Consider the following 22,028-nt stretch of genomic DNA (forward strand, 5'->3'; position numbering starts at 1 on the left):
CCTTAAAACAAGTTTTTCTCACCTTTAATGTTAAAAAAATGTTTCAAAATGCTGACTTAACATTCACTAATAATGACTTAATACATAATCTTGAAATTCTAACATAGCATTCCAAAATAGTTGCTTAAGTTTAAAATTTTTTTGCCATATATTTCCATTATTGACTTTGCATATAAAACTATAACCTAGTTTATTCCAATGGAGTTTTCCATTGATTCAAATGTTACATTCATTGCTTAGTGGTTTTTGTATTGTAGTGAAGGGAACAGCATTGTCTTCCATGAGGTAGCCTTGGGATCAACTAGCTATTGACCAGTATGGTGTATGTTTTTGTACACGGGTGTGATGGTTTAACTGGTCTACAACCAAGCATTACGGACAAGCTTGCCCAAGCTGGTCCACCAACATAACCATTAAAACAATCTGGTCTTCCTACATAACCAGTAGAATAAGCTGGACCATCAACATAACCAGTAAAACATGCTGATTGACAAACATAACAGGAAGACCAGCACATGCAAGCTGATCGAAAAGCAAGACCAGCAAAACCATATCTTAATTAATTGTTAATTAACACTAGCTAAGACATTATTAAACATTACTGATGTTTCATGCTGAAATTATTAATTAATTGAGACATAAATATAATAATTAGTTGAGACATTCTGTAAAAACCCACTCAAACAATGATTAAATAATAATGCAGCTTTAATTTTGTGATGTTACATTTACAAGTGTTTCAAATCACACTGTAAAAGTCTAATGAATTTCTGAACCAAACCTGTGAAAAAACTCTCTGGAAAACTTAAGCTGTGTTCTTAATCCCAACAAATGATGATGAAAAGAGCATCAGAGCATACAGACCAAATTAGATTTTATTTTCAACTGATTTTCCGCATGGCCGCTATTATCCCTGCCTTTGTACAGCAAAATCACTCAAACAGATTCCCAGAGTTCAGATAAATCACTTTAGAGGAGAACAGGGAAGAGACAGTTTTCCAACCCCCCCCCCCCCCCCCCAAAAAAGCATCAGATGCTCTGTTAGACTGCATCAAAATAGTCCTACTTCACCTACTGTCAAAAGATAGAGGTGAGTAAAATGTGTATAATTTTAAAATAGCACTATTTTAATGAGTCAGATAGAGCAAGTGTCTCATCCAAAAATGTACTGAGAACTTCCCATACTATCAAATCCAAAAGCCGACACTGATAGGATCCTCATGAGCTGTTTAGATCTGGCTGGTCTCATCATCGTTCCTGCAATACAGATAAAAAGAGAGAGAAAATAAGAGTTCGTATTACTAAAATCAACATACTGTCAACACAATCTAATTATACAACCCTCTACATTTTCAACATGATGAAAGAATGTAACTATATATGTTTTCACAAATTCATGCATTCAAGTACATTTCAGATTTCAAATGTTGAATAATGTTCCTGTAATACTGTGAGTGAAAAAAAATAAATTTTTAATAATTATTAGTTAAAAAGTTGTTTTTTTGCTGTGTAGAAAGTGAAAATAAGATTTTTTTACTATGTGGGTACTAACTATGTACTTAATTATTAATAGTTTTAGATATGATGTATTTAAATACTATGTAGTTACAATGCAGTTTAGTTTCTATGTGGTAACTATGTTGAGTTACTATTTAGTATTTAATTACTTTGTAGATACTGTGTTTAGTTGCAACGTATTTACTATGTAGCAAGATTGATTAAATCATACTTTGGATATACCTAAATATTGCAATACCATATACACAATTTTTATTAATTTTAGAAACTTGGTTTGAAAGTATAGATGGAATTTATTATTTTATTTACTTTAAAGATTTTTTTTTTTTTTAGAAAAATGTCATGCCTAATTTGGCATTTGGAACACAGCTTTGTAATAGTGTGCTTGCTGTGATTAAATATTTAACAAAAAATAAAGTATTAACCAAATGCCTAATGGCTCTGAGTTGAATATGTAAGACCTGAAGATCTGTTTGCAAGTCGGTGTTCAATAATTAAAAGGTCTGGTCAATTTATATGATTTAAATATGGTGCGTGGTTGCAGATTAATAATAATAATGCATGTCAAAATGTTACATCAATGCAATAGTTTTTTTATGTCTAAATATTTCTATATGTTTCTATATGTTAACTTGTTTTAGCGTGAATTGTTTGCAAACAGTCATTTCAATTACATCAAATCAAAGGGCTGTTAAGTAGGTGTTTTTATTGTATATTCCTCACTATAAGGTGCACTGTATTATAAGGCACACTATCAGTAAACATCTATTTTCTGGTCTATTTTCATACATAAGGTGCCATGTTTTCCTTCTAATTCAACAGATCTCACTTCTGGGTGGTGAGACCTGAAAAGCTAAGCTAAGCTAAGTAAACACAACTGTAATTCTTTAAAAAAATGCTTTTAAAGGCAAATGAGTGCTGGAAGTTAATCTACACAGATTTCTCTCCTGAAAACGGTTTATTTGGGTGAGAAAATCGCTTCCTTTTATTTACAGTAAGCTTAAAACTTTAGATTTCCACTAAGGCTGGGTGTACCATCATTAGCATTAGCATTAGCGACTAACTGTCACCCAACAGCCGGTTCATCCCATGTAAATCTTGTTTTAACATGGTAAATATGCAGGCTACTAATGCTAATATGCTGCTCCAGCAGTGCTAGCTGGGGTTAGCAGCAGGCTACAGGTTGATAATTCTCACCTCTGAATGGCCAAAGAGCTAGCGCTTAGCATTGTGGTTAGCGGCTAATGCTAATACTGCTCCAATCTCAAGTCTATAGTGCTGGAGGACTAAACTGAAACTCCTGTATAACTCTGTACTTCAGCGGAGTGGCTTTACTGCTCCTTACAACCTGACTGGTGAAATTCATACATAAGGAGCACCGGATTATAAGTGCACTGATGATTTTTGGGATAATTAAAGGATTTTAAGTATGCTTATAGTGTGAAAAATACGGTATACAGAGAATTGCACAAATAGGAAAGTATTGGGAAAGGACTCACTTCTTTTTTCCACATTTGTCATCTGTGGGAGAGAAGGCAGATGGTTTACTTAATTAATGAGGGTAAAAAGCAAAATAAAATTGAAAATATCATATAAATATCTGAATTATTAGAATCTGAACTTACAGAACAGGACGAACATGGCTCCTATTACCAGCAGGACTGTGAAGATAATGCCACCAATCCTCAGCCTGTCATAGTCTGAAAGAGCAATGGTACAGTAGGTTGTCACCATACACATCATGCTCCTGTTGCTCCAATAGACTTTAGATTAATAAGATAAGACTGAAATCTTATCACAGGTCGTGATCAGGGAGTATAAACAGACAGGTGCAGGTCAAAATGTCTGAGGTACTTACTGTAAACAAACGGGTCTGAAGAGGAAGACGTGAGGGGAGAAACAGAGAAGTGGGAGTTAGTCAGACGCTCCACAGCGGAAACTATTAAAACTGCTGAAAACACTCTTTTTTTCTAATGATGCGAATGGAAAAATAATCATGCTGGTCAAACTAGTCTGACAGTGGAAAACATCAAAACAGATCAGCTTACTTGCTTCGGCTTCACTGAGGAACGCACTAAAAACTAAGGGGAGAAAGAAAACAACAGTGTAAAATATTAGCTCAGTGTTACACATATAAAAAAATAAATTAAAACCAAAAAAACATGTATACAGACTAAATATTAATGAATAAAACTTTAACAGGTCAGGATTTTTTGTCAGTTGTCTGCCTGACATTACACCAATAAATCTTGAGGATTTCTATTCAAGCACTACATAAAAAGCTTTCATGTTTGATAAGGAATGTTACTGAAAAGCATCATTGTCATTGTAATAGAAAATATAAAAAATATTTAAGTAAATCTGCTAATGTCAAAATTTAATAAATAAAATCATAAAATTGGCTCTTTCCTAAACTTCATTTTAAAATCAATATTTTCCTGAATACAAATCAAACAGTTCATTTCCTCCAAACCTTTAGTTTTGTTATGTTTGTCTAGTTTTTACGTCTATATTTTAAACCTGCAGAATTTGGGCTGATTGCTGTTCCGGATCTGGAATTATTAAGTGGAGTAGAGAGAAAACAGGCAGCTTCTCCCATTTTCAGAGTGTAAATAAATAATTTTACTGCAGAAAAAAATGTTTTTTTTTTGTATCACCTAAACCTGTAGCCTGTATACGGGACCAGGGGAAATTTTAAGGGGTTTTGAAGCACTATCAAGCTTGAAAATATTTTTTATTCATGTTTCTTTAACCCTTTAAACTCTATAGGTCATATTTATTCAATTACCTACATTGCTTTTAACACTACCATCAATTGAACAGGCCCTAAGATAGAACCCTGCAGGTCTCTATATTATCGCAAACTCTTACAAAAGAACTGGAAAGTTGTTCTAGGGGTTAATAATTAAAAATCAATATGTATAAATAATTGTTAATTTTATAAATTGTGTTCATTTAAATAAAATAAATCAAAATGTGTTGCTGAATCAAATCAAATGCATCCCAAAAGCAATGCTCCAAAAGCAGAAAGCTAGAAAGCTTTTAAACAGTTACTCCAGCAAAAACAGGTTAAACTCTTTTTAATACCCTTAATTTCAGAAGAAACAATAAATAAGCATGTGTCTCAACACTTTTGTCCTTATAATGTTTATGCACATATGTAAATGAGCTCTATTCTGACTGGCTGCCATGCATTGTGTCACATTAAAAAAATAATTTAACCTGAAATGCTTATTATAATTTCTTAACAACTGGGCTAGCCTAAACTGCTAGACTGCTTTCTAGGATTTTTTAAAACATGTATTTGAGACTGTTTTGATCACAGGACCAGTGCGCTTAAAATATTATGATTTTAAAGTTTAGTTTTCATACATAGATTAGAGAGTTAATACTACATTTTAGAACTTTAATACATTTTAAGTTCTACAGATATTTTATTTAAAAGAAAGTGAGCCAGAAATGAGACATTTAACTGTATTATACAACTAAATAATGCAATTAGTAGTCATAAGTAGGACTAGTGTATAATAGTGTAGGACTTATCCAGCATGCAATATTTAGTATATTAGTATGACATTCATAGAAAAACTATTACATTTCATCAGTTCAGGTCTTTTACATAGCACTATAAAAAAAATAATTTTCAGTCACAAAGACAGAAAAACAACACCCTAAAGGAGGTCCCTTGCTTAAATTTAAAGACCACTCTACATCAAATGGACCAATAGAAATGTCACAAATTAACATATGTGTCATTGGTTTCACATGTGCTTGGACCCACTGCAGCTTTACAATTTCCCATAATTTGGCTGGAAAAAGAAAGAAAAATAATCTCCTGGGAAGTGTCTCTTGTTATTTTTACTGAACTTGTTTACTGAACACATTGCACTTTAAAAATTAATTTTTTTCAACATCCAATGTAAGAAATGATCTTTTCTAGGCCTAAAAGTCAAAACATATCTCATGTATCATGAACCCTGATCAATCCTGTGGGACTCTATAATACACACTACATCACAAACTCTTGCAAAAAAACTGGAAAGTTGTTCAAGGGGTTAATACCCCTTGTGAAGGGCTAACACCCCAGTAATGCCATAGCCATAATAGGAGAATGAACTTCCTATTAGCATTCTATGATAGTAACCCAGCTAACAGGTTATTTCACTAGAAATCAAATACAGCTCTGGAAAAAAATAAGAGATCACTTTAAAAACGATGAGTTTCTTTGATTTTACCAAATTGAAAACCTCTGGAATATAATAATATAATCAAGAGGAAGATGGATGATCACAAGCCATCAAACCAAACTGAACTGCTTGAATTTTTGCACCAGGAGTGGCATAAATTATACAAAAGCAGTGTGTAAGACTGGTGGAGGAGAACATGCCAAGATGCATAAAAACTGAGATCAAAAAACAGGTTTATTCCACCAAATATTGATTCCTGAACTCTTAAAACTTTATGAATATGAAGCTCAGGGTTTACCTGTTAGAAGAAGTAGTGCAGTGAAGCCCTTCATCTTGCCTGGTTCCTGTCTCCTAACACAAACAGAAAACACACCTATCAACATGACTTATCAGTTACACAATTAGAAACACTGATGTATTTTTCATCATCTGGTGTCATTATGAGTGTGAACATACAATGTATTGTTGTACCATAGTCAGCATATTGTTACTAGTATGTTAGTTTAGGGCTAACACATTAGCCTGTGGCTATAGCGTTATATCAGGGCATTATAAGGTAACAGATATCTATTATGATCTTCTATTATGTTAAATCAAATCCTGACTAATTTTATTTGTACCGTGTCCACAAACAGTTTAATTTGTGTTCATATATTGGGATATATTGGGACACTACTAAGCACTATAACACTGTAAATGTAAAATGCTGAAAGATCTAATAAACTAGTAAAGACTCATTAAGATATTTACAATAAGCACATTTTCAGCAGCTCATTTTAACTCCTAAAATCTATCTAATCAAAATGGCATCATATTGAATTAAATCCTGATGATCATGTTAATCATATCATGTCCACAAACATATATATATATATATATATATATATATTTTTTTTTTTTTCTAATACAATTATTATCCCATTTTCTCCTCAATTTACACTCCCCCTATAACTAGTGATGCCCCAACACCAGCGGGGTGAAGACTAGCACATGCCTCCTCCAATACATGTGAAGTCAGAGTATCATCACAGTGCGCTCGGAGGAAAGCGCAGCGATTCAGTTCTGATACATCAGCTCACAGACGCCTTGTGCTGATCCATATCACCCTTTGGAGTGATGAGGGCAGAGAGAGCCCACCCAGAGAGAGCAAGGCCAATTGCAATAGCACTCTCAAGGCTCCGGTAGCCCATGGCAAGCTGCATGAGTGGAATTCGAACCAGCAATCTCCTGATCATAGTGGCAGCGCTTAGCCCGCTGGACCATTCCACAAACATATTAACCTGTTGCACTATTAAAGCTCTAAACATTGTAGATTGCGTAAAATGCTGAAATAGCTAAAAATTGTTAATGAATCATGATAAAAAACATAAAGCACATTTAAGCAACTCTGTAGGTTTTACTATATTGAAAAATCTATCTAATTGAGATGGCATCATATTATATTGAATCAAATCCAGAACAAGCTCTAAACATTACATGTAGAATGAGTAAAATGCTGAATGGTCTGAAAATCTATTAATTAATCATATTAATAATAACATAAAGCACATTTTAGCAACTTGTTATATTAAAAATTGTATTGAATCAAGACTAATTTACATTGTATCAAAATCAACCACATTTTTCCCCAGTACAAGGAACACAATAAAAACTACATTTTGTTTAGTTTGACCCTAAAAATTTTAGTTATTTTAACATCCAATGTGAGAAATGGTCTTTTGTGCTGTTACATAAACATATGATCTGATGTATAATTAATGTACATCAACGCTGATAGTCTAAAAGTCAAAACGACATTTTTTGTTAAAATTTTAGGAGTACACAGTTGGAGCACTTGCGGAGCAAGTGAAGAGATTGTGAATTTGAACCCCAGTGATGCCATAGGCAAATTATAAGGAATCATATCAATAGTAACATAAAGCACATTTTCAGCAACATTTTCAGTATGTTCTGCTATATTGAAAAATCTATCTAATCGAGATGGTTTAATATTATATTGAATCATATCCAGAACAAGCTCTAAACATTGTAAAAAGTATTAAAAAAAACTAAATAAGCTAATAAACTTAAAATAAAAGGAATCATATTTATAATAATATGAAGCCCATTTTAGCAACTCTATATTGACAAATCTATCTAATTGAGATGGCATCATATTGAATTGAAATATTGAATATACTCTAAACACTGTAAAATATGTTAAATGTTAAATGAGCTAGTAAGGAATCATATTAATAATATCATAAAGCACATTTTTAGCAACTTGTGTTTTTTTCTATATAAAAAAAAATATTGAATCAAGGCTATATTACATGGTATTGAAAGAAATTCAGATTTTTAATTTAATTTATTAATCGTTCCATCCCTGATCCTCATTAAAAACCATGCAGTCTCCAGTCACTCTGTAGATTCTAAGATTCATGCAGTTGTCTAGAGGCTGCTTGCAGCTTCTTTCCCATAACTGTCCTCAGTGCTGAAGGCCGGTCTGCAGATAGATGAGGAATAGAGGAGGAATCAGGCAGGAATGCTGCTGAGTAGATACAGCTGTAGAAGCAGCTGAGAGAGATCAGCGCGGGTGTTTTGACAGTAAACACGAGAACCACGGGTCAAAGCTGCTAGGACACAGCGAGCTCCAGGATACCCTTGGCGTGCCCTTGTAGTCAGGAACGAGAGAATCAGGGCTGTTTTGGAAATTTCAGGCCCCCTGCCCTGGTGAGGATATTAACTCCGTGTTCTTTGGAGTCGAAGGACAGACACCCCTGGCTCTCGCTGGTGTTCATTTCATGTGTGTTTTGAAGGACAGTGAGAGAGAGTCTAATGTTAATCGTTAATCTAACCTGCATTTATTCAATACCATTCAACTGTACTGTCATTATAATTATACAGGGCTGTAGAGTTAATCTAATCTATCAGACTAAAACTCTGGTAGAGCAACATATATATATATAAGGGATATATATTAAATATAATAGACAAAAACAATACATTTAATACAATAAATATTAGTATGTGCTTCTACATGTGCCCGTATTTGCAAGAAGGTGGGAAACCTCCTTCTACAGATGTGTGGTGGAGAGCGTCGTGTGCTCCAGCATCAATGTGTGGCATGGAAGCTGCTCTGCTGCAGACAGGAAAGCTCTGCAGAGGGTGGTGAAGGCTGCACAGAGGATTGTTGGAGTTAGCTTCCCCAGCACCATGGACATCTACACCTCCAGATGCAGGAAGAGGGCCACCTGCATCAGGAAGGATCCCACCCACCCAGCACATGCACTTTTTGTCCCACTCCCCTCAGGCCGGAGGCTGCGGAGCATTAAGTGCAAAACAACAAGACTCAGAAACAGCTTCATTCCGGAAGCTGTAAGACTCTTAAACTCCACTTAACAACACACTGCACTGACACCAAGGACAAATTACTGTTTACTGTTTACCAACATGGTCACTTTACTTGCACTGAGACACTTTATCTCCACTGCTCTAATTCACATTATCATGCTGCTATAGCACACTTGCACTCTGGACTTCATGTTGCTGAACCTTCTACTCTCTATTTATTTTTTTTATTCTTGGGATATTTATCTATCTATTTTGTATATTCTATTTCTTTTATTGTATTCTTTTTTTTATCTATATATCTATTAATAACAGCTCTTTGGGTGTAAAACTGGATCGTGAGATCACAATTTCGTTCCACCTCATGTACCACATGTGATGCGAATGACAATAAAATCTCCTTGAATCCTTGAATCCTTGAACCTGTATGTAACTGTCTTAATTAAGTTAATTTAAGTAAATTTTTGACTAGAAAAAAATGTACTTTAAAAGTCACTATTATTTATTATTTTATTGTCCCTGTTCTCCTAAAGGCAACTTTACCTTCTTAACTTTCAATGGAAATTGATGTACAAAGAGTTTATTTCAGGTAATTTTGATTTTGTAGAATTTCTATTGGTTCGTTTATCAAGATATTTTGACACAGTGCAAGAGACATTTTGTCGGTTTAAATTAAGCAGTAAGCTAAAAATTATTAAAAATGAAGCCCCTTTTTTAACTGGACAGAAATGATATACATGCTTTTCATTATACATAGAAACCATTGTATTTATTTATTTTGTACATTGTATTTAATATATTAAAGAGTTAAATATAATAGACAAAAGATGAACATGTGCAGATATTTGCGATCTTTATCACCATTATTTATTATTTAAAATAATGTTTCTGTTCAGTGAAAACGCGTCTCCAAAAGTACCTCTCTTTTTTTTTGTGTGTCTACAGAAACAATTTCCTTTACTAAAGAACCCCTGAAAAACTATTTTAAGGAGGTACTTTCTTTTCAAATAAAATTGGCTTTAGTGCACAGTCCAAAGAGAAACATGTAATGGGTTTGGTGTTTCTTGAACTTTACAAGCGAATCAACCTAGGGGGGTTCTATGGCATTTGCTCCATTTGACACCTTATTTTGTTCACCTTATTGTCTGCAGTGTATCTATTTCAAAATGATTATTAGAACAATTAATTTACATATTAAACATATTCTACTCTAGATTCCAAAATCTTTAGATACTATAGAACATTTACAATACCTAAGCCAGGGATGCTCATTCTTGGTGTGGGAGATCTACAACCTCACAGAGTTTACCCCCTTGTCCTTTTAATCTCATACACCTGATCCAGGTAATTAAGGAGGACAGGACAGACTCTAGACTCATTAGCAAGAGTTCAGTTAGCCAATTACAGAAGGTTCTCAATTTCGCCATTAATGATTTGAAATATTTAGATTAAATTAAAATGTAATTATTATTAAATGATAAAATTAAAGATAGATTAAACTATTAACTGAAAAGTTTGACTGTTCAGTAAAATTGTGTTAAATATAACAGACAAAAATGGTTGAAAATACATATCTCGCATGTTTTAAATGGTTCTAAGCAACATGTTTTAATCCAGCTTGACAGCTTTATTCTTTATTTTAAAAGCCTATGCATTAGCATATGTTCAGTTCATTCCAATTACAGCAGCATCCCCACTTATCTAAAATGATTTTTAAATGGTTTTAGCCCTAGACATTTTTCACATTTAGATTATTTAGCCTTATAGTTTGTTACTGATCAAGTTATTGATGACAGGATGGGGAAATTATACCTGGATTTGTCAGGATACCACCCTGGGAGCATTAACTCTCTGCATTGCAGGCCCTGCAATAAGGCTGAAAAATCTGGTCACGTATGCTCACTATTCACTATTATACTGTTTGTCCTCAGTTATGTGTACTTGTGTGTTCAGTGCAAAAGTTGGAAGTCAGATTTTAATTGTTTTTTACTGTCTGAAATAACTGTATTTATAAGGATGTTTCTGAAAACCTGTTTTATTAAATATTTGAAAGCTTTTGATCCATTTGGAAACTTCATTTTAAGAGTGCAATGCATTAACATTTTTTTTGTGTAGACATATGACTCCAGGAAATGTCAATTGGTGTAGAATGCATTCACATGGATATTTTTGGCATCTTTTGGCATTTTTTGAGTGGAAAAATCGTTATTTGGTGCAGAACATTTGCAGTATGAGAAGGTCCTTAGAACATTAAAATGTTTTTTTTTTTCACACATATATACCTCAATTATTGATTATTCTTGAATTAACAATCCATCAAAAAGTTCTTTAGCAAACAAAAAGTAGTTGTTTTATGTGTTTAAAGAACCCTTCCTGGACATATTGTGTTTAAAACTCTTAGTCTTATCTGTTAGAACCCAATAAACATCCAGTTTGACCTTTAGTTGTCTTTGAACTGAAGGTCAAGAAGTGTTGCTACATTGGTTCCCCAAAATTTCACCTTCAAAACTGATGAACTGATCACACATAGACATGGCCTACAAAAACATTCCATAATAATCATTCCACAAATGCATGAAAAGGTTGGCTCTTTGAGGATCTCTTCATTCTATGATATTAATATTCTTATGCAAGGTCAGTTTAATATGGATGCTATTGGCTGGCTACTGATATGCTACTTAGCTCAGCCCTCACTATCTCACAATACATCACATATAAAAGTTAAAGAGATTAAGTAGGTGAAGAAGAGCCACGAGGAATCAGAAGATGGAAGATGGATCAGCTTAGGAAGAAAAAGGACCTACCTTTTCACAGGACGTGATGGTGTTTCAGTTTCAGGCAGTGGGCAGGTGGAGATGTGATGGCTGGAACCAAGGTAAAGCAAGTCTACTAATACTAATTTCTGTCTTTGCTTTTTACCTTCGAGAGTAACTCCTCCTCATTGTGTACATGAACAACACAGGGCATCATATCTCTGGGTGCGGTTTGCCTGCCCTGCATCCTCACAGTGTTATGCCCCAAACACTGCCTGACTGTTTACGCCTTCAACAGCCTAGAAAAGGCATTTGAAAGAGGTTAACGCTGGCTGTGCTAATGCTAGTAAGGTTAAGCTTCACGGGGTCATCTTTTTAAAAGTAATGTCGAGTGTGTCTTGCCCTAGAACAGAACTGAAGTGTTGATAACATAGGAAACAAAATTCAAAGTCGCTTTGGAGCATTTATCACATCGGAATTAAATTTCTCAAAACCAGTTGTTTAATCTTCACATCATCTAGTCATTTGTGCACATTACAGAAGCCATTTTTTATTTTATTTACAGCAAATTATTCTGCACAACTGTCTGTTGTTTTGGGATTTAGGGCCCTCTCTGGTAAGAATAAGTAATTGCACCGAGCATGTGGAAGAATCATTTTAAACTGGGTGGGTGTGATGCAGTCTACTTTCAGAGCGGATGAATCCGATTCCAGGTTATGTTCAGTCAGAGAGAGAGAGAGCGATCAGTCAGAAACTTCACTCTTTCGTTTCTTTGTTTTTACTATGAGTGAATGAGCTACTGAGCTCTGAGTTTCCTCTTCTGAAGTCTCCATTGCTCCACCAGCCGCTTGCGTTCAGTAAAACTAAGCCGGATCCTTTTTTAGAGGCTGTACGTGTGACGTAAGTATGTAAAGATGCGTGACATGGCCAGAAAAACTCCCTCGAAAAGTAACCTGACACCCCAGTTTTTTACAATGAATATATTTGGCTTAGCAGGAATGGTCATTCCTGCAAACTGGTAGCATTAAACACAATATTTTATCCCTTCTCCACTCAGAAATGCTTCTGCTTTCAGTTTAGAAACAAAATAATACGGACTGCCACTTAACCAGTTATCAGAGCCTGTAAAGCAGATTTTATACTTTTATGTTAGATTCTTTTCTGATAAATATCTCCTGAATTGATGACTAAATAAGGTGCTCCTATATGTTATGATGTCTTGATTGGTGTATAATGATATACAGTTCAGTAAGTGATCTATGATCTGACAGTTGCTGTGATTTTAGAAACGCTAGAATCTGCTATGTATATATAACTGTATCTTGTCTGGAATAATAATGAATATAATTCATAAAAGTCATGTTGTAAATTCTGGAATGTAACATAATGGAACTGGAATAAAGTAAATCATATACCTGGATGAGTCCTGAGCTTTAATCTGATGAAACACTGTACTAACAGTCTTTTCTGTCTGTTCTGTGCTACAATGACATGGTCTGTCATTAGTTTCCTGTTTAAACATTAAAATCATAAAGGAGAATTCTGTCTGATTTCTTTTAGTCAGCCTCTTATTAACAGTAGAGTTAGAATTTTGAACTGCTAAAAATTATTTATGATTTATAAGAAAAAGTTCAGATTTTTAACATAATTCTCAATCTTTTTCTGAGAAAAGAAATTTAGACTTTTTTCATTAATAGGCCTTAATGGTCCTGTTATATTTTTTCTTCTTCTTGGAATGAGCTGTAGCCCTGAAATTAAGGAATGGACGTACAGTATATTAAAAAAAATGACATGAAGTTGGGCAGATAAAACATTTAAGGTCCTAGGGCTTCACACTTCATCCTGCAATTAAAACTAAAGTTGAAGTAAATGTGAAAAACACTGTGCTTTTCAGTATTTGCATTTTCCATACTGTCCCAACCTTTTCTGATTTGCAGTTTTAGAACAATCAACTGTGTTTCTTCTCTACAATTAAAAAACAAAGGCTCAAAACAAATGTTAACTAGCAAACACTCCTCCGCCCGCACATGCAGCGAGGCTTGTTGTACATTATGCTACTTGTGTGGTGATTTGTAATGCTGTTGGCAGAGAGGTGAAAAGACATGAAGGTGAAGAAGACAGAGAGGAAGTGTGTTTCTTAAACAAACACAGCTTCATTATACTGCTTTACTGAATGTCTGAAGGCCTCTGAGGGCAAACCGAGGCTGTTTGGGAGCTTGGCGTCAGATTGTTCCATTATCACTTCAACATTTAAACAAATGCAGCAAAACAATCAATGTATCCCATAAGATACACAGATTTGTTTAAGAAAACATAGTATGATTCTCTTAGTCTCAGCATAAAAATGATGCAAATAGTTAAACTAGTAAATAATCCACCAGCTAGCTTTCTCAGTCATGTGACTCAACTATGTTAGACTAATCTTTCTGCAAATAATTTGTGTTTAATCTGTCACATCTTAAATTTACACAGCAGAGGACAAAAATACATTATGGTGGCCAATGGCCTTCTAGCAGTACCACAACAGCCCACTTGAGGGACATGGTCAACACATCAAGCATTAAAAAGTGTATTGTCACTTTGTATTGTCTCTCACTCTCTCTTTTTCTCTCTGTCTCTTTCTCTGTGTCTGTATCTCTCTCTCTGCTTCCCTTTCTCTGTCTGTCTCTCTTTCTCAGTCTCAAAATCTCTCTGTCTTTCTGTCTCTCTTTCTATCTGCCTCTTTCACTTTCTTTCTCTCTGTCTCTCTTTTCCTTCCTCTCTATGTCTCTGTCTCTGTTTGTCAGCATCTCTCTGTTCCTCAATATCTCTGTCTGCCTGTAGGTCTCTCTCTCTTTCTTTCTCTATCTGTCTCTCTTCTCTGTCTGTCTGCCTCTGTATCTCTGCCTCTCTTTCCTTTCCCTTCTCTCTATATCTCTGTCTCTGTTTGTCTGTATCTCTCTCTGTCTGCCTGTAGGTCTCTCTCTTTCTTTCTCTATCTGTCTCTCTTTCTCTGTATATCTGTATGTGTCTCTCCTTTCCTCTCTCTCTATATCTGTCTCTTTCTCTGTCTTTCTGTATTTCACTGCCTGTCTTTCTTTATGTTTGTCTCACTCTCTCTTTATCTGTCTATTTTTCTCGGTCTCTCTCTCTCTATCTGTCTGTCTCTCTCTCCCTTCCTCTCTCTCTATATCTGTCTCTTTCTCTGTCTGTGTGTATTTCTCTGTTTCACTCTCTTTTTTCTGTCTGTCTGTCTTTCTCACTCTCTTTTTATCTCTCTATCTGTCTCTTTTTCTCTGTCTGTCTGTTTGTCTCTGTATCTCTGTCTGTCTTTGTATATCTGTTTTTTCTGTCTGTATTTCTGTTTCACTGTCTCTCTATCTTTCTGTCTGTCTTTTTCTCTCTCTCTGTCTCTTTTTCTCTGTCTCTGTATATCTCTCTCTCTTTCTCTGTCTCTCTCCCTTCCTCTCTCTCTCTCTCTGTCTCTTTCTCTGTCTGTCTGTATTTCTCTGATTCACTGTCTCTCTATATTTCTGTCTGCCTCCATATCTCTTTCTATCTGTCTTTTTTTATTTGTCTCTCCCTCTCTGTCTGTCTCTCCCCCTTCATCTTTCTCTATATATTTGCCTCTTTCTCTGTCTGTATTTCTTTGCTTCAGTGTCTATCTTTCTGTCTGTCTGTCTCACTCTCTTTCTCTCTCTATCTCTCTGTTTTTCCATCTCTCTCTCTGTCTGTCTGTCTGTCTCTCTATCTGTTTCTCTTTCTCTGTGTATCTGTCTCTCCCTTCCTCTTTCTCATATCTGTCTCTTTCTCTGTTTGTCTGTATTTCTCTGTTTTACTGACTCTCTATTTTCTGTCTGTCTGTCTCTCTCTGTCTGTCTCTGTCTCTCTCACTATTTCTCTTTCTATGTTTCTTTCTTTCTCTATCTTTCTATCTTTTTACATCTCTCTGCCTCTCTGTCTGTCTCTCAGGGTTTAAGACACAAGTTTAAATCTGTAAAGAAATCCACACAGACTCTTATAGAAAGGTGCAGGGCGTTTAAACAGGCGTTTATCTATTATTAGACTCCACCTCCTTCACGTCCTCCCTCAGGCCACAGGTCCTGCAGTAGGATTCTGTGTCCGTGTCAATAAAGCACAGATACAGGAGGCTGGAGAGCTGCCAGAAATTGGCAGCACCTTGCAAATGTCACACACTCCAGCTATTATAAGATACTGATTGGGAACAAAAGGTGCTGAGGTTTTAGACACATGAGCACTTAATTATAATTACTTTCTCTCAGTTATAAGAGATTTGTTGCTGCAATAAATCACATTAATTTGTAATTCTGCATAAAGAAGGTTAGATTTCGTGAGTTAATCTGAAGAACACTGCTCGGTTCCAGATTTCTCCTGGATGCCTCCAACCAGCGCCACCATAGGATGTGTTCAGTTCCATCAGCAGCTCACCTGATTTACCATCATTAAGCACTGATTTACCAAAGCAGGTGCTGATATGATAAGAAACATAAATAAAATAAAGTTCTTGACTCCCATGAGAAGGGTGTGTGTTTAATGAGCACAGTGATGTAAAATCACAAATTCTTGTATGCATGTTATTTGTAGTAACTGGAATATAAGTGTTTCACTGAGCAAATAAACTTTTTTTTTAATTTCTGGCCTTATTAAATTGTTCATTTTGATTTTAACATGGGCAAACACTTTTTCAAAAAGGGCTAGATTGGTTTGGATATATTTTACCCTTAATAAATGAAATCTTCATTTAAAAAGTTTTTTTTTATATTTACTCAGGTTATATTTGTCATGATATTAAAGCTTGTTTGATTATCAAAAATCTAAGCATGTCAAAAAAGACAAAAACACTAGAAATCGGTTGCGTTGTTACGTTCCCACTACTTAATAGGCCATGGTCTAGGGGTGTAGAGCGGAACCAGTAACATTATTAAGATATGGATCGCTTAAGGTGGAACTTGAAACTGGTTTCTAAGGAGTGAATTGACTGGAAAGCAGGCAGCTTAAAGCAGAACAAGTAATTAGATTTATTTAGGCTTTTCTTTACTTTATAGTTATGCAGCAACAAACAGGGGAAACATCAGAGACAGACATGATTTGGATTAACCTCACCTCAGAAAGAGAAGATGAACGGTACCAAAGAAAAGAACAGAACAAAACAAAAATCACACTAAGCTATTTTAAGAGACTAGCCTAACTACCCAAAAGAAAAGGAATAAACAAACAAAACCTGTCTAGTTACACTAGTCTAATAAAACAAAAAATACATATGTTGGTACCCACCCTTTTAATCTAATGTGCTTATACAATGAATTACCTACGTGGTGGAATGTAGGTGCGCGCACAGTCTAACCTGTTCTAAATCTGAGGGGGAGAAAGATATAAAATTCAGGACTGAACCAAAACAGAGCTTTTGAATAAAGCACTACTTCATGAACACAGAGAAGCAAGATCTTTACTAGTTTCTGACAAAAGCAGTAAAAAAAGTGCGTAACGGCCACAATATAAACAGAGTGCAACCACAATAAAAACGGAGCACGCAAACGAGTGGTCAGTATGTGAGCCGGCAGGCTGCCGCGCAGCTCCTTCACGCAGCTTTTATACTGGAAGCCCCGCCTCAGTCTCCACTCAATTGGTTAGCCGGCAGCATGCTCAATGATGATTGACAGGATGTGCAACCTATAGAGAGAGAGACAGGGAGAGAGGGAGAAAGAGAGAGAGCGAGCAAGCGTGCGAGAGAGAAAGAGAGAGACGAACATGCAGGCACGTAACAATCGGTAAGGGGGCAAAAAATGTTCACGCCACTGTATGTATATATACAGCTCTGAAAAAAAAAACATTTTATTTATGTTTTATTCTATAAACTACAGACAACATTTCTCCCAAATTCCAAATAGAAATGTTGTCATTTAGAGCATTTATTTGCAGAAAATGAGAAATGGCTGAAATAACAAAAAAGATATTCATATTCATAAAGTTTTAAGAGTTCAGAAATCAATATTTGGTGGAATAACCCAGGTTTCTCAATCACAATTTTCATGTTGTATGAGTATGTATGAGTATGCTATGCTCCTCTATCAGGCTTCTATCATAAAACAACCTTTTGCTACCACTGATTTCTGAAGAACATCTAGACAGCTTCTTCAGCCTGCTGCCATCAGGGAGGAGACTGAGGAGTCTCGGGGCGAGGACCAGCAGACTGCGAGACAGCCCCATCCATCGGGCTGTGAGGATGCTGAACTTTCTTCCTGCTCTACCCCCCATCCCAATCCTGCCCCAGCACACACTCACTCAGCATCCTGACCCCCCACCCCCCCACTAATACAGTACTGAAACTCTGTACTACAATACACAAAGTACTGGTCCCTTTCCAACGGACTCGCACTAAACACCCAATACCTGCACTACTGCTATACTTGCACTGTCAATACACACTTTAGTTCCCCAAAAACTGTGAACTTTAAGAACTTTATGCACTCATTCACTTTACCAGCCTTAAGCTATATACCATATTTGCACTACTGTTATACGGGTTCTATTTATACTGTCATTCCATCTCAATCACCATCAATATTGCACTATTGTCTTCCGTCTACTTATGTTTATTGTGTCTTGTTGTATTGTACATATAGTGTCTCCCACTCTTTTATATTATATATCTTATTTCTTTTTTACTTATATTTATATATCTATTTCTCCCCACACTACTGCACCTTGTTTTTGTCTCATGTATGTCTATTGTGTCCCTGCTGTATTGTACTCATAGTGTCTCCCATTCTCTTTTATTATATCTACTCTCTGTACTTGCTGTAAAATTAGGAAGGAGAGTAACGTAATTTCAATTCTCTGTCCTGTACATATGCAGTATTGATAATAAAACTACCTGACTTGAAGAACATCTAGTTAAGCAAGTGTCCACAAACATATGGACAAGTTGTATGTGGTCACATCATGTTCCAATCTTCAGATTTTAAAGGAGGAACTTTCTGAAAATGAATACCTCTCTGTTATTACCCCTAAGAATAAATGTCAGGAATGTAACCTGACACAGACACACACACACACTGAGCTTTTACATTTATTGAGCTTCATCAAACACACCTTATCTCCTCTCCACAAATTCTGTGAGAGGAGATAAAGTAACAAGATGTACAAAGCAGGCATTCTTCTTCTTCATCTCCTGGATTCCTCAGTGTGTTAAAATAGGGGTTATTTTACCATTTTAACTTAATATTAGCAATATATTGGTTTAATTATCTCAGAATAATGATCACATGATTTTAAGTAAATGCTTAATCATGGCCAAGATTTAAGTGATTTAAGATTTTCATGATCACAAACTGGAAAAGTGCAGAAATGCAGGTACAGGTGTATCTCAAAAATTTGAAAATCATCAAAAAGTTGCTTTATTTTAGTAATTCAGTTCAAAATGTGAAATTCATTTTGATCGTTTATTTCTTTATAGTTGTTGAGTATGGCTTACAGCCAGTGAAAACACAAAAAACAGTACAGTATTATATTGAGTATTTGTAGTTGAGTATTATATAAGACCAATTGGTACTTTTGGCAGTGTGGGCAGTGTGCCAAGTCCTGCTGGAAAATGAAATCCACATCTCCATAAAAAAGTTGTCAGCAGAGGAAAGCATGAAGTGCTGTAAGATTTACCAGAAAAATCTGCTAGTGTTGGTCATCTGCTGGTGCACTACAGATGTCATGTTAAATATACAAAAAATAGTGAGAATTGGCTTTACACAGTGTGAGCTTGAATGTGGTCATAATTGCACATAATAATTAATAAAAATTAAACAAAACAATAAATAAATCTAACTATAAATCAAAGACAGAAAGCTGGATAAATAAAGTCAGAACGATAACTCACCCAAGAAACTAAAAAACTAAATAAACAAACAAATGGACAAAATGCAATCTAACCAAGTAAAATAACACCATAAACTGTTATGATAACATGCACAAGACCAGCTAAAGGAAGACTGAAACAAAGGGAGTAAATACAGTATACACAGAGACAGACAATAAACACCTGGGGAAGATAATGAGAGGGATGGGCTACGAAGAAAACACAGGTGGGAACACTAATGACCAGGAAAAGACAATAGAGGAGACAAAACAGAAGGAAATCAGTGGTGTGTGCTAAGAATCAAACAATAAACAAAACAGAGACAGAAAGAAAAACACAGAAACAGGCTATAAATGAGACAAAGCAAGATAAAAGGTTGGTTTATGTGCAAATAAATCTACTAAATAAAAACTATTTTATTAAAATGTTATCACATTGTAAAAGAGGCTCAGTGGTTAGGACATTGGAACAATGACCTGGGTTTGCCAAGCTGTTACTGTTGTGTGTGAGTGTGTGTGTGTCACCTTGTGTGTGGCTAAAAGATGGAGGTCAAATTCCCTGTGTGTCCAACACAAATGATGAGTGTGGCTGTCTTTGTCTTGTCTTTGTCTAGAGATGACACCAAGCAAACTTCAAGGTGGAATTCCAGAGCCCTTTCAAAATGGTACAATGTAATGGTCCAGTTCACTATGTCAACTTGTATAAAAACTATGAAACAGTGCTATTATTACAACAATAATGTTTATTTATTTATTATAAGACAAAGTTCTGTATGTATGTCGAAGTACAAACACATCCTACATACAGAGAGAGAGAGTTACCCACTGTGCTGCAGGCTCAGAAATTATATAAGCTATGAAACAAACATCTATATATTTAATAATTTCATGTAAATACAAAATTCACATCATATATTTTTTAGTATGTTTTTTTTAAATCAGCATTTTGAAAGCTATATATGTTATTGAGACATTTGTAGATTATGTATTTGCTGTTTAAAGCAGCAATATAGTAGTAAAAGTAATTTGTGCTTTGAGCCACCAAAGAAGGACACGTTCTTCTGGACAAGCTGAGTTATAAAGAACCATCAGTAAATAAAGTGAATGAAGCATGTGGACTGAGTCAGTAGAGTAATATTACAATATTTTACACATACAGCTCTAGAAAAGAAAATAAGACACCACATAAAAATAAGGTATGTCTTCGATTTTACCAAATTGAAAACCTCTGGAATATAATCAAGAGGAAGATGGATGATCACAAACCATCAAATCAAACTGAACTGCTTGAATTTTTGCATAAGGAGTGGCATAAAGTTATCCAAAAGCAGTGTGTAAGACTGGTGGAGGAGAACTTGCCAAGATGCATGAAAACTGTGATTAAAAACCAGGGTTATTCCATCAAATATTGATTTTTGAACTATGAGGTCTGAAAGCTCTCCATCTTTTTTGTTATTTTAGCCATTAATAATAACGTTAAAAAGTTATTACACCAAATGTTGATTTCTGAACTCTTAAAAATTTTCTTTGCATTATTTGAGGTCTGAAAGCTCTGCATATTCTTTGTTATTTCAGCCATTTCTCATTTTCTGCAAATAAATTACAATATTTTTATTATGAATTTGGGAGAAATGTCGTCTGTAGTTTATAGAATAAAACAACAATGTTCATTTTACTCAGACATATACCTATAAATAGCAAAATCAGAGCTGTATATAACTTGATTAACCTAGTGTTAAACCATTGGTTTATCAATACATTTTCTAAAAAAAATACACTCATTTTACAAGTAGTTTATTGAAATCTATACAGAGCAGTAGACTGTAGTAGTTCATTTTAATAGTAACAAAACAGTATTTACATTAATTTATATGTGAAAATCTGAAATATACAACCCCTGGCAAAAAGTATGGAATCACCAAGGTACTTTTTTCCTCAGAATTGAGTGATTCCATATTTTTTTCCCTGTGGTTGGTCAATAAAAGTAACATTCACTGACTTCCACAATGTTTTTTCTTCATTTCTTTGAGTGTTCCTGAAAGCCAACAAGTTGCACTTTGGAATGACCTTATTATTGTATCATGTTTTTGATCAGAGTTTGTTTTACAGAATGAAATGTCTGAAGGAGTGCTCATCCAAGACTGGTGATTCCATACTTTTTGCCAGGGGTTGTAGAGCTATCTTTATGAAGACAGTGTAGTTTTATAACATCATAATTTAATATATAGAAAGAAAGGAGGTATTTGAGATTCAGACAGATTCAGACATGCATACATTGTGATATCAGCATGTCATGCAGAAAACTCAGTATTTTCAGTGACCGAACGTTGGGTTTTCATGTGAACAGGAAACCAAAAATTGTCAGCTGGCACATAAATTCCCAGCCCACTTC

At 35.0% G+C, this 22,028-nt stretch overlaps 1 long non-coding RNA gene across 1 annotated transcript; it reads right to left on the reverse strand.

The window, feature by feature from the left end:
* Nucleotides 1–690: 690 nt before the first annotated feature.
* Nucleotides 691–11,948, reverse strand: LOC103029150 (uncharacterized). Its single transcript, XR_001518499.3, has 7 exons — nt 11,840–11,948; nt 6,004–6,056; nt 3,567–3,599; nt 3,377–3,391; nt 3,144–3,218; nt 3,018–3,039; nt 691–1,257 (listed from the first exon to the last, which is right to left on the reverse strand). It is a non-coding gene; the product is annotated as an uncharacterized LOC103029150 (long non-coding RNA).
* Between the last annotated feature and the right edge of the window lie 10,080 nt (nt 11,949–22,028).

Source organism: Astyanax mexicanus, chromosome 1 (genome assembly GCF_023375975.1).
Source record: "Astyanax mexicanus isolate ESR-SI-001 chromosome 1, AstMex3_surface, whole genome shotgun sequence".
Classification (NCBI taxonomy): Eukaryota; Metazoa; Chordata; class Actinopteri; order Characiformes; family Acestrorhamphidae; genus Astyanax; species Astyanax mexicanus.